Source organism: Cherax quadricarinatus, chromosome 10 (genome assembly GCF_038502225.1).
Source record: "Cherax quadricarinatus isolate ZL_2023a chromosome 10, ASM3850222v1, whole genome shotgun sequence".
Classification (NCBI taxonomy): Eukaryota; Metazoa; Arthropoda; class Malacostraca; order Decapoda; family Parastacidae; genus Cherax; species Cherax quadricarinatus.
This window is the reverse complement of record NC_091301.1, coordinates 21,301,161-21,314,016: the sequence shown is the minus strand read 5'-3', so window position 1 is coordinate 21,314,016 and position 12,856 is coordinate 21,301,161.

The following is a 12,856-nucleotide window of genomic DNA, read 5'->3' as shown; positions in this document are numbered from 1 at the left end:
AAGAAGTTAGAGAAAGTACCAAAGTTTGCAACAAGGCTAGTCCCAGAGCTCAAGGGAATTTCGTACGAAGAAAGGTCGAGGGAAATCGGACTGACGACACTGGAGGACAGAAGGGTCAGGGGAGACATGATAACGACATACAAGATACTGCGGGGAATAGACAAGGTGGACAGAGATAGGATGTTCCAGAGAGGGGACACAGAAACAAGGGGTCACAACTGGAAGCTGAAGACTCAGACGAGTCACAGGGACTTTAGGAAGTATTTCTTCAGTCATAGAGTCGTCAGGAAGTGGAATAGCCTAGCAAGTGAAGTAGTGGAGGCAGGAACCATACATAGTTTTAAGAAGAGGTATGACAAAGCTCAGGAAGCAGAGAGGTAGAGGACCTAGTAGCGATCAGTGAAAAGGCGGGGCCAGGAGCTGAGTGTCGACCCCTGCAACCTCAATTAGGTGAGTACACACACACACACACAGAAAGAGCTCATGAGAGACGATAAGTCTGTAAGAAGCTGAATAAGCAATTTACATTGATGTTCGAAGAGGAAACAGGGACAACAGAACCAAAAAACAAAGAGTGCTTTAAAAGGTACTGGACACTATTCACACAGCAAGAAAAGGTAAAAAAACCATTCGAGTGAGTTAGATACAAAGGCAATGGTACCTAACAAAGTTTTCACTATGGATTCTCGAAGAGCAGACACAGAGAGCAGGAACTATGAGAGAGGAAAAAGTGTACGAGAGCAGAGAGTATAAACTAAGAAACGCTGTCTTGACCACTTACTACAATTTCCATAAGTCAATGGCTAAGAGACTATTGCACTGGTCTACAACACAGGAAATATACAGTTAACCTGCGATATAACGGACTTAAAATTATGAAAAAACCCACTGGTAAAATTATAATTTTAACTCATTTATAACTGTAAACTGTGTACACCGTTCTATATTAGGTATACAGTACAGTACTTCACTGCATTCTTTTATATTTATTTAACATTTTGACTTAACAGACACTCGGATAATCCCCGTACTAATCCGTTATATTGAAGGTTTACTGTAGTGCCAATATTTTAGGAGACAAGAAGGAAGCGTTGAACCACAGACCACTATTGCTGACATTTGTCCGAAGAGACTGGACAAATATACGAGAGGGAGGGGCTGGGTTTGATTGGTACCTGAAGTACGGCAGCAAATTGTTGCGTAACTTTGGGAAAGTTATTATTATAATCAGAAAGAAGCGCTAAACTACAAGGGTTATACAGTGCAGCAGTGCAGGGAAGAATGCAGGGGTAATGGGTAGTAAGAGGGAAAGGGACGATTATTAGGTTATGAAGTGTTGCAGGGCAGTGGATAGTGCAGGGGTAGAGGGTAGCTAGAAATTAAGGTGGAAAGGGCTGAGAAGAGTGCCAGAGACATCATCATCAGAGTTTGCTGTCAAAAAGGCAATGAGAGAGTCTGGATTAAAGGAGGGTCCGTCACCAAGAAGGGAAAGTAAGAAAAGGGCAGCAGAGCGGAGACGACGTTGAAGGTAAATTCTGCGTGCTCGTTGATAGAGTGGGCAGTCCAACAAGAGTGGGCAGTTTCAGTATCCAACAGATGCTGGAACTTGACAATTCTCACAGAGAGGAACAGGACGCCTCTCCATGAGATACCCGTGAGTAAGACGAGTGTGGCCGATGCGAAGACGGGAGAGAGTAGTTTCCCAACCTTGACACCGATGACAAGAAGACTGCCAGAAACCTATACTCGGCTTAACAGAATGAAGTTTGTTATGGAACAGATCAGACCAACGTTGTTGCCAACGGGTGCGAAGATGGGTAGCAATTACAGCAAAATAATCCGTGAATGGAACACCTCTATATAAAACTGGGAGGTCATGTACTGCTGACCGTGCAACAGTGTCTGCCTGCTCATTGCCCTGCACGTCAACATGACCAGGGACCCAGCAAAAAAGAATATCTTTGTGTTTGCTAGAGATATGGCATAACCAAAGTTGGAGGGTGAGGTGCATCAAATTTCTGTATAGCCTGTAAAGCACTAAGGAAGTCTGAAACGACCACAAATGGTGACACAGGCCTAGATGCAATACGGATAAGTGCTACAAGAATGGCACAAAATTCAGCCATAAAAATGCTAGCCAAAGGTAATAAATGCCCTAACACGACACTGTCCAGAAACACTGCTGCGAATCCGATGCCATCAGAAGACTTAGAACCATCGGTGTACACTGCGATAGCATGAGAAAGAGAGTGGAAGTGTTCAAGAAAAAGAAAGCGGGAAGCCACCATAGGCAGTCGGGCTTTTGTGCATGGCAGTGGGAAAGAACAGACATGAACAGCCGGAACTTCCCAAGGGGGCAGGGGAAAAGTGAGAGGCTACATGAACGGAGAGAAAAGGGATGGAGTAAACAGGGGTGATGAACAAATAAAGAATGTTTACTAACATCAGTGACTATCCTATATACGGAAGGATTGTAGAGGTCATGGGATCGAACATAAATGTCTAGCTCGGACAAGACTAAGGTGGAATGCAAATGGAGGAAAGTGCGACGATCTGCTCCCCATGAACGATGCGCAAGAACCTTAAGGAGGTTTAGCTGACCATGGCAAGTTGTCTTTAACGAAGAAATGTGAGGTTTCCACGTCAGCCGGCGGTCAAAGAGCAGGCCCAGAAACCTGACTGTATAACATGTCGGAATACATGAACCGTGTAAGTATAAGGGAGTATCAGGTAGAAGCAGGCGTCTACTGGAGGTAATGAATCGGGTTTTTGTACTGGGAATTTAAAGCCATGAGAAGTGGTCCAATGGGAGGCTCGGTCTATCACTACCTGAGGGAAGGCCGCTACCAGTCGACAGTCAGCGCCCGAGTAAGGTATAGTGAATTCATCAACATAAAGTGATGAGCAAATATGCGACGGAAGAATGGAAGGTAGGTCATTTATAGCTAAGAGAAAAAGAGTAGTACTGAGGACGCAACCTTGTGGGACTCCTTCGGCTTGTACAAAGTCTGAGGAAAGCGAGGCGCCAATACGGACCTGAAAATGTCTATTGGACAAGAAAGCAGCGATGAAGTTTGGTAGATTACCGCAGAGGCCTAAGGAGTGGGCTAGGACTAGAATGTTATACCGCCAAGTGGTGTCATATCCCTTCTTTAGATCAACAAAGACCGCTAGAATAGAGTGGTTTTTAACAAAGGCATTTCGAATATACGTATCGAAGTGGAGCAGAGGGTCTAAAGAAGAGCAGCCATTGCGAAAGCCATATTGGCGAGGGAAAAGGCTGTTGTGTGTCTCTAAGAACCACATCAGACGTCTATTCACCAATCGTTCCATCACCTTGCAGACCACACTGGTCAGGGCAATGGGACGATAGTGAGAGGTGTCAAGCCCTGAGGTGCCAGGTTTGCAAACGGTAGTACAGTAGCTGATTTCCAGTGTTGTGGGAGAACCCCTCACTCACAAATTAGATTGAAAAGATGTAAAAGAACAGGAAGGGCCATAGAATGGAGATGGTGTAGCATACTGATGCGGATATCGTCAGGTCCAGGTGTCGATGGCCGGCACATGGAAAGTGTGGACCCTAACTCTAGAAGAGTGAAAGGTACGTTATATAGCTCCAATCCACTGGAGAAGAAATCTATGGGCAATTGCTCTCTTGTATGTTTAGATGCAAGAAATGAGGGACAGAGGTAAAGCCCTCGGGAGACATGGACAAGATAGTTTCCAATTTCTGTGGCAACTTCTAAAGGTTCTGTGACATCAGCTCCAGCATCCCACAAAACGGGAGCTGGGTCCGGATCGTTCTTACCACACAATTTCCCCACCTTTTTCCAAGTCGCACACATAGGGGAAGACGAGGTAATGGAAGACACGTAGTTTTGCCAACAAGCACATTTAGCGTCGCATATGACATGGCGAGCAGCTGCCCTTGCCTGCTTAAAATCCAACAGATGCTCCGCGATATGGTATTATCAATAACGACCCCATGCAGCACATTTTAAACGCACTGCACAGGCGCACATGGGAGACCACCGAGGTATGCATGTCTGAGAATGCCTACCTGAGGTTTGGCGGAGAGAACGAGTCGCAGCAGTGAAGACTAAGGTTGAAAATTGGTGCGCCAGTTCATCAATAGATGATGAAAGGGGTCCTTGCAACAGGTGGTAAAACGGGAGTATAATTTCCAATCTGCTCAAGCAAATTGCCAGTGAAGGTTACGAAACGGTCGGGTATATGTAGCAGATGTAAGGAGGATAGGAAAGTGATCACTATCATGTAAGTCTGGAAGAACAGACCACATGAAATCAAGTGCAATGGGTGAGGAACAGATGGAAGGATCAATGCAGGAGAGACACTGAGTGCGAGAGTTAAAATGGGTAGGAGCACTTATATTTAAAACATGAAGAGGGTGAGAAGTGAGAAGTCTCCCCAACTGATCACCACGAGAGTCGCAATGGGACCCTCCCCACAGGTGATGGTGAGCGTTAAAGTCACCCAACAGCAAGATGGGTGGCAGTAGAGAAGAAATTAAAAATGCAATATCAGAGATACAGAATGCACAGGAGGGAGAAAGATAGAGAGAGCAAACTGTAAACCATCTGCATAAATAAATCCGAGCTGCAGTATAATGCAGTGGAGAACGAATAAAAACTTGTTGATATGGCATATCAATGCGCACAAGAAGCGCGCTTTCATTAAAAGATTCGTCAGGTAAAGGATCTGAAGAATATAATAGCATGTAGCCCAAAACTGGGCAAATGACAGCAGGATGAATTTTGGGCTCTTGCAACCTAACACATACTGGAGACAACTGGGAGAGCAGCAATTGGAGTTCTCCCCGATTGCCCCTAAGGTCATGAATATTCCATTGTAAAACAGACATTATGTACAGAAATGAAACTGGCAACAATAAGAAACGATAAAACCTATGGGCTATTAGGATATGTAGAGTCAACATGTGGGGGTAACGGTAAGCATGTAAGCAAGGAAGAATGTGAATGTTGCGGAGGAATAGATTGTTGTGAGGGTCGTGAAGTAGAAGGGGTAGAGGGAGTCCCGGTATTCATCGGAGGTATTGTCTCCGCAATATAGCTGGAAACAGCGTCTAACGTCTCAGTCGCTAAAGAAGCCGATGATGCCATGATGCCAGAGACAGGAGAAGCATTGCAAGGAAAGGCCGGAGGAGCTACAGAGGTAACCAAAGAGGTCTGAGGGGGGGGGCAGGGAGTATGAAGCTAGAGATGTGTCGGCTGGGGTAGAAGAGGCCTGCAGTGTAACAGGAGAGGAAGGAAGTTGGAGGATAACTATGGAGGAAGACAGGGAGGGAACAGAAGAGGGGACTACACGAAGGGGAGGGTGAACCTCTACCTTCGTGCGAGAGCTGGAAAGAGGGTGTGAACGAGGCTCCGAGGTAGAAGATATATTTTGTGCAGGTGTTGGATGAGAAGAAAGTGCAGGACTGCGAGGTTTCGTAGATTGAGAAGCAAACGAGTGAGATGAAGAAGTAGGAGGAGGAAGTGGTGCGGAGGTAGGAGTGTCAGAGGATAAAACTGCAAAAGAATTAGAAGTTAGGGCGACCCCAGAAGACACAGACACAGAGGGATTGAGAGGCGGAAGGACCGTCGAGGTTGGAGGTCTTCGAGCTACCCGAGCATATGGTACACGAGGGAGTTTACCTTGAAGGTGGAGCTGAGAGACAGCCAGAGTGTAAACGAGGCCCTCACGCTCCTTAAGATAACACATCTCTCGTTCATTATGATAAACCTGGCAATGGCGTGAAAAGGAAGGATGAGGCTCCTTGCAATTAAGACAAGATGGCAGAAGACTACACTATGTATTGGAATGATCTACTGCACCATAGACCGGGCATTCTGCCGCAGATCTGCAGTGTTTAGCTGGGTGTCCAAAACGCCAGCAATTACGACACTGTTGGGGAGTGGGAACAATTTGATGGACCTCTAGACGATGGGCCGCAATATAGACAGAGGATGGAAGCTCACGGCAGTGGAAGGTTAAACAAGTGATGTTACTAGGAAAGCACATCCGTCCATGAGCAGGCAGGATGTACATATCTACCTTGAGGATAAGGAGGTTCTGAAGGGCTAATTGTTCTAAAATATCCTCGCCGCAAGACAAAAAATCACTCTGTACAATGGTACGCGGCAAGACCACAGTACCACTGCAAGAATTAAGAGTAGCGTGCTTACGAACGGTGACTGGTATGTTATCTATAAAAGCAGGAAGGTAGCGAGTGTTGTGTAGGTCGTTTTTGAGCTGTCATTGACGAGCTGTCGTCAGTATGTTGTCGTGGACGCTTAGGAGTAGGACCGCGGGCGGTCTGACCCGAGGGAGGTGGGTGATTCGAGAACTGTCGCACCGTCGGGGAAGCCAGACACATTGTCAAAGTCATGCTAGAAGCAGCGGTATGAACTGAAATGGGTGATGCCGCAGCACCTGAAGCAGGGTGTTTTTTACAGAGTTCCTACCTTTATTAACAAGCTAGGAGATGTTACCTACATTAGATCATTTGAAAACCTATTTATTTTTATGAGACATTCAAATAGGGAACAGGATGAAGTTAGAGCCATTTGTGGACCAGCAATTTAATTTGGTCAACTGAATTTATTTCATCGATGTCATTATGTTGTATGAACATGCTCCAGATTCAGTCATCCTAGGAATAAATGATCTCAGATGAAGTGATGTTCATGAGAAGGTACAGCCAGAGTAGTTGCTGTTTGCTGCCTGTCTTATTGTGTAGAAGCTGACTTCTCGCTCGCCTTGTACATATGGACCTGCTTTGCATGGGTCAGTAGGCCCGTTGCAGTGTTCCTTCTTTCTTATGGTCTTCTTAATAAGAGGTGCATCTTCTGTGATATGTCCTTTCTTGTTATTTTAAGAAAAAAAAGAAAGAAAAAAAGAGGGACAGTGGAGGGACAGTCGCTAGGAGGCATGGAGGGGCCGAAAGTTCCTCCCATCATCCCAGAGGGCGTCGAGCCCAGTGTCAATGAAGATGCAGCATGGAATCCGTGCCATACTCTACCCTTCACACCAGTAAACCAGCGCTCCGGGATAGCAGCCTCGCATCTACTGAGCTACCTCGGCGGCAAACAAGAGAAAGGACGGTTGGAAACTCGCCACAAAGCATACCTCCTTAGGCTGCCACCCCCCCAGAACCAACAAGCAGCTTCTGGAGATGCACCCATCATCTGTAGGGCACCCTGCCCACGATTTGGAAAACGGAAAGGGACTAGGGCATCCTCAGACTATTCAGATTCCACGGCAAACCACACCACCCCAAGAGACTTCACAGAGGGGGACAAACCCCAGCACGCCAGCCCCCTCCTAGAAACCGCAATGCCAGAGGGAAGGACCCCAGAGGTCACAAATGGGATGGGGAAAAGGGGAGGGTTGGGAGAGGGGAGGGAAGGGAAAAAAGGGAGGGTATGGGGAGGAAGGGATAGGGAAGGGATGATTAGGGGGTAATTAGGTTCGGTCGGAGGAAGACAACCAAGAGGTACAATTCCTCAGACATAGCCTCTTTACCACGACAAGGAGCCCCTCTTAAAGAGGAGCTTTGAGAAAAGGTTGGACAAATACATAAGTGGTTTTGATAAGGACTTGCCTTGTATGGGGCAGTAGGACTGTTGCAGTGTTCCTCTAATCGTATGATCTTATGTAATGGAGGAGGAGTTGTGAAGAACCTAGTGGGAAATGGTTTCTCAACAATAACCAGCAAGGGTTGAAAGACGGTAGATCGTTTCGCAAATTTGCTGGATTTGTGCGAGAAAGTAAAAGTGAAGCAGAAGAGAGGGATGACTGGGGTTGCTTCTTCTTGGAATGCAAGAAGGCTTTTGATGCTGCGCCCCACAAGTAACTACAGCAAAAACTTGAGAAACACATAGCATAGCAGAGAATGTGCTGTAGTCGATCGAAGAATGCCTTATGAAGAGGAGATAAAGTGACTGACAAGAAACGTCAGAATGAAAAAGCATAACACTCCGTTCTGCAAGGATTGTTATCAGAGCTGAACCATTTCTCGGGTATAAGAATCACATCGGAGTGTTCAAGGACCAACAAGCAAAAATTTCTTTCTACATGCTAGAAATGCGATAACTGATGCATATGAATGACAATGCTATGTAAGGAGCAGAATTTCTAGATCACTTGTAACACACATTAGAAGTTAAATTAACAGTTTCTCATCAAACTCCATCTGGGGATTTGGAATCTTCGGTCTTCACGGCTTTAGCTCGAGGATATGATTGTTCAAAAAAGTGTTTGCAGTAGACATGCGAGCCTTTGATTATGGAAGGAAGATGCAGCCAACTTGAATTGTCGGAACTTCTCGAGGATGAGGAGGAGGAAGAGGAGGGAAAAAGCTAGATATGGGATGAAAGTAAAGAGGATGTAAATTAAGAGATGTTACCAGAATGAAAATGGAAATTAATTATCATGTGCTCCTACTTCTCTCAGTCAGTGAAAAAAATGTACCGAGACTTATTCAAGGAATTTCTAAACTAAGCTCAAGTCCACACTCAAAAGTGAACCGATCACAGAGCATTGTGGGCGTTTGAGGCTGAGCGAACATCATCTATAACTCGATGACATTATGATGTGATAACCTTTCATTTAGCAGAACAAAGTACAAGCATACTTCGTTAATACGGCACTAGCTTCGTAAATACGGCGTTTTCTAATTATATGTTAATTAAATCCAGCGCCTACATTGTTCCTGAAATGGTTTTCGGAAATTTAAAAAAAAAAAAAAAAATTTTTACTTTTGCATCTTTTTCGGCCTAGTCCTATTGCAATTAATGATAGTGTAAACAGTTTCAGGTTTTTGTATGTATGGGTAAGTGAAAACGAAAGGCTGTGATTTGCTTTATGGAAGCGGTCCAGAACCTAACCCGCCGTATTGTGAGGTACGCCTGTGACGGGGGGGGGGGACCTATATTATTATTATAATCAAATAAAGAAGCGCTAAGCCACAAGGGCAATACAGCGCTGCAGGGTAGGGAAGGAAGCGAGGGTATTGGATGGCAGAAGGGAGGAGGGATGATCAGTAGGTTACAGAAAACAGCGGAGCAGGGAATAGTACGGGGGTAGAGGGTAGCAAGAGATTGAAGTAGAAAGGGCTGAAGGTATCAGAATTTGTGAAGTCAGTCAGTCTGTTGTCAAAAAGTCAATGAGAGAGTCCAGATGAAAGGTGGGTCCATCAGCGAGAAGGGAAGGTAAAGAGAGAGCAGCGGAGTGAAGACGACGACGGAGGTAAATTCTGCGTGCTCGTTGATAAAGTGGGCAGTCCAACAGAATGTGGCTGACTGATAATGGAGCTTGGCAATTCTCACAGAGAGGAGCAGGGCGCCTCTCCATGAGATATCCATGAGTAAGACGAGTATGGCCAATGCGAAGACGGGAGAGAGTAGTCTCCCAACCTCGACACTGGTGATAAGACGACGGCCAGTAACCTATACTTGGTTTAATAGATTGAAGTTTGTTGCCGAGCATAGTAGACCAACGGTGTTGCCAACGGGTGTGAAGGTGGGAAGATATTGCAGCAAAATAGTCCGTAAATGGAATACCTCTATACGAAACTAGTAGGTCATGTACTGCTGACCGCGCAGCAGTGTCTGCCTGTTCATTGCCCTGTACGTCAACATGGCCAGGGACCCAACAAAAAACATCTTTACAATGCTTGGTAAAGATGCGGCGTAGCCAAAGTTGGATATGGAGGACTAAGGGGTGAGGTGTATCAAATTTCTGTATAGCCTGTAAAGCACTAAGGGAGTCTGAGACAACCACAAATGATGACACAGGCATAGATGCAATACGGATAAGTGCTGCAAGGATGGCATACAATTCAGCAGTAAAAATACTAGCCGAAGATAGTAAATGCCCTCGTACAACGCTGTCCGGAAACACTGCTGCAAATCCTATGCCGTCAGAAGACTTAGAGCCATCTGTGTACACAGCAATGGCATGAGAATGAGAGTGAAAGTGGTCAAGAAAAAGAGAGTGGGAAGTGACCGTAGACAGTTGGGCTTTCGAGCAAGGGAGAGAGAAAGAACAGACTCAAACAGCTGGAACTTCCCAGGGGGGTAGGGAAAAGTGAGATGCTACATGAACATAGAAAGGTGGTAATTGAAGAGAAGGCAAGAGAGAATGAAGGCGAAGAGAGAAGGGACGGAGTAAACAGGGGCGGCGAACAAATAAGGAATGTCTACTAATATCAGTGACCATTCTATAAATGGAAGGATTGTGGAGATCATGAGAGCGTACATAGTAGTGAAGGCAATGGGCATCACGGCGATCGGATAAGGATGGAACGTTCGCTTCTGCATGGAGGCTCTCGACAGGGGAAGAGCGAAAAGCACCAAGGCATAAACGTAATCCTTGGTGATGAATGGGGTTAAGGCTAGAGAGAGTAGCAGGAGATGCCACTGAATAGATCTGGTCACCATAATCAAGTTTCGATAAAATAAGGGTGGAATGTAGGCGAAGGAGAGTTTGACGATCAGCTCCCCATGAAACATGAGCAAGGGTTTTAAGAAGGTTCAGCCAGCTGTGACAAGTTGCCTTCAGAGAGGTAATGTGAGGTTTCCAGGATAACCTACGATCAAAGAGGAGGCCCAGAAACTTTACTGTATCACGTTCAGGGATACGGGAGCCATAGAGGTACAAAGGATGATCTGAGATGACAGAGCATCTAGTGAAAGTAATTTGGTGGGTTTTAGTGCTGGAAAATTTAAACCCATGTGTGGTGGCCCAATTGGAAACACGGTCGACTGCATGCTGGAGAGAAACTGTAATGAGGCGACAGTCAGCGCCTGCACAGGCAATAGCGAAGTCATCAACAGAGTGATGACCAAATATTTGATGGAAGACTAGAGGCCAAATCATTAATAGCAAGGAGAAAAAGTGTTGTGCTCAGAACACATCCCTGGGGGACACCTTCAGCTTGGATAAAGTCCGGGGAGAGCACATTATTAACCCAAACACGGAAATGCCTGTCAGTTAAAAAGTTCTTAAGGAAGGATGGTAGATTGCCTCGAAGGCCTAAGGGGTGGGCTTGGGCTAAAATATTATACCTCCAAGTTGTGTCATATGCCTTCTCAAGGTCAAAAAATATGGCAATAACTGAGTGGTTATTCGCAAAGGCATTACGAACATACGTATCCAAGCGTAGTAAGGGGTCTATGGTAGAACGTCCCTTACAAAAGCCATATTGACGAGTGGAGAGACTGTTGCACGTCTCTAAATACCACACTAAACGTCTATTTACTAGGCGTTCCATCACTTTGCAAACTGCACTGGTAAGAGCAATGGGACGATAGTGGGAGGTTTCATGTCCCGTAGTGCCTGGTTTGCGGAAAGGGAGAACAATGGCGGATTTCCACAGCTGTGGAAGAACTCTTGACCAAATAAGATTGTAAAGGTGTAATAGGACTGCAAGGGCTGACTGATGTAAATGTTATAGCATACGAATATGAATGTCGTCGGGCCCAGCTGCCGATGATCGGCAAGCTGAGTGTGTTGCCTCCAGTTCTTGAAGTGTAAAAGGCACATTATACTGTTCTTCTCTGAGAGAAGAAAAGTCCAAGGGTGCTAACTCTCTGGCAGACTTTGAGGAAAGAAATGAGGGGCATAGATGGAGTCCCTGAGAAATATGGACCAGATGATTGCCAATTTCATTGGCAACATCTAGTGGGTTTGCTATATCAACACCGGCAACCCGCAGAACAGGAGCCGGGTCATGAGAATATTTACCACTTAGTTTTCGTACTTTTTTCCAGACTGCACTCAGAGGAAGCAGAGGTGATGGTGGAGACAATCTCGCCAGCAAGTGCGTTTAGCGTCACGGATGACACGGCGAGCGATCACACACTTCTGCTTAAAATCAAGAAGTCTCTCTGTGGTTCTATTGTACCAGTACCTGCCCCATGCAGCGCGTTTCAAACGTACTGCATGAGCACAAGCAGGAGACCACCAAGGCACGCATTTCTGAGAATGCCTGCCCGAAGTTTGGGGTATAGAATGAGAAGCTGTGGTTAAAACGGAGGATGAGAAGAGGTGTAAAAGCTCATCGATGGAGGACGAAGAAGGAACCTCTCTAAAAACAGTTAGGTGTGAGTAAAGGTTCCAATTTGCCTGATCAAATTGCCAGCGTGGGATGCAAAGAGGTGGTGAATATGAAGGGGAAGTAAGAATGATTGGGAAATGATCGCTGTCATGCAAGTCCGGGAGAACAGACCAAGTGAAGTCTAATGCAGCGAAGGAAGAGCAGACTGAGAGATCGATGCAAGAGAGAGTGAGAGTCCGAGGATCAAAATGGGTGCGAGTACCTGTATTTAAAACATGGAGGGGGTGGGTGGCAAGAAAAGCCTCTAACTGAATGCCACGGGAATCACAGTGAGACCCCCCCCAGAGGAAATGGTGGGCATTAAAATCACCAAGTAACAGAATCGGTGGCGGTAATGACGAAACAAGAAAGGCAATATCTGGAATAGATAATGCCCAAGAAGGAGAGAGATATAAAGGACAGAGCGTATACCACCTATGCAAGTGGATATGGGCTGCTTTGTAATGCAGTGAAGTACTAACAAATAGCTGATGGTACGGAATATCAGTGCGTAGAAGAAGGGCACTTTCATTAAAGGTCCCATCAGGAAAAGGATATGAAGAATACAATAAATTATAGCCTGAGATTGGAGAGATAACAGCAGAGTGTAATTTTGGTTCCTGTAAGCAAACACCAACAGGGGAAAACTGGGAGAGTAACATCTGAAGCTCACCCCAATTACCCGAGGCCACGTATATTCCACTGTAAATAGGCCATGAATGGCAATGATAAAGA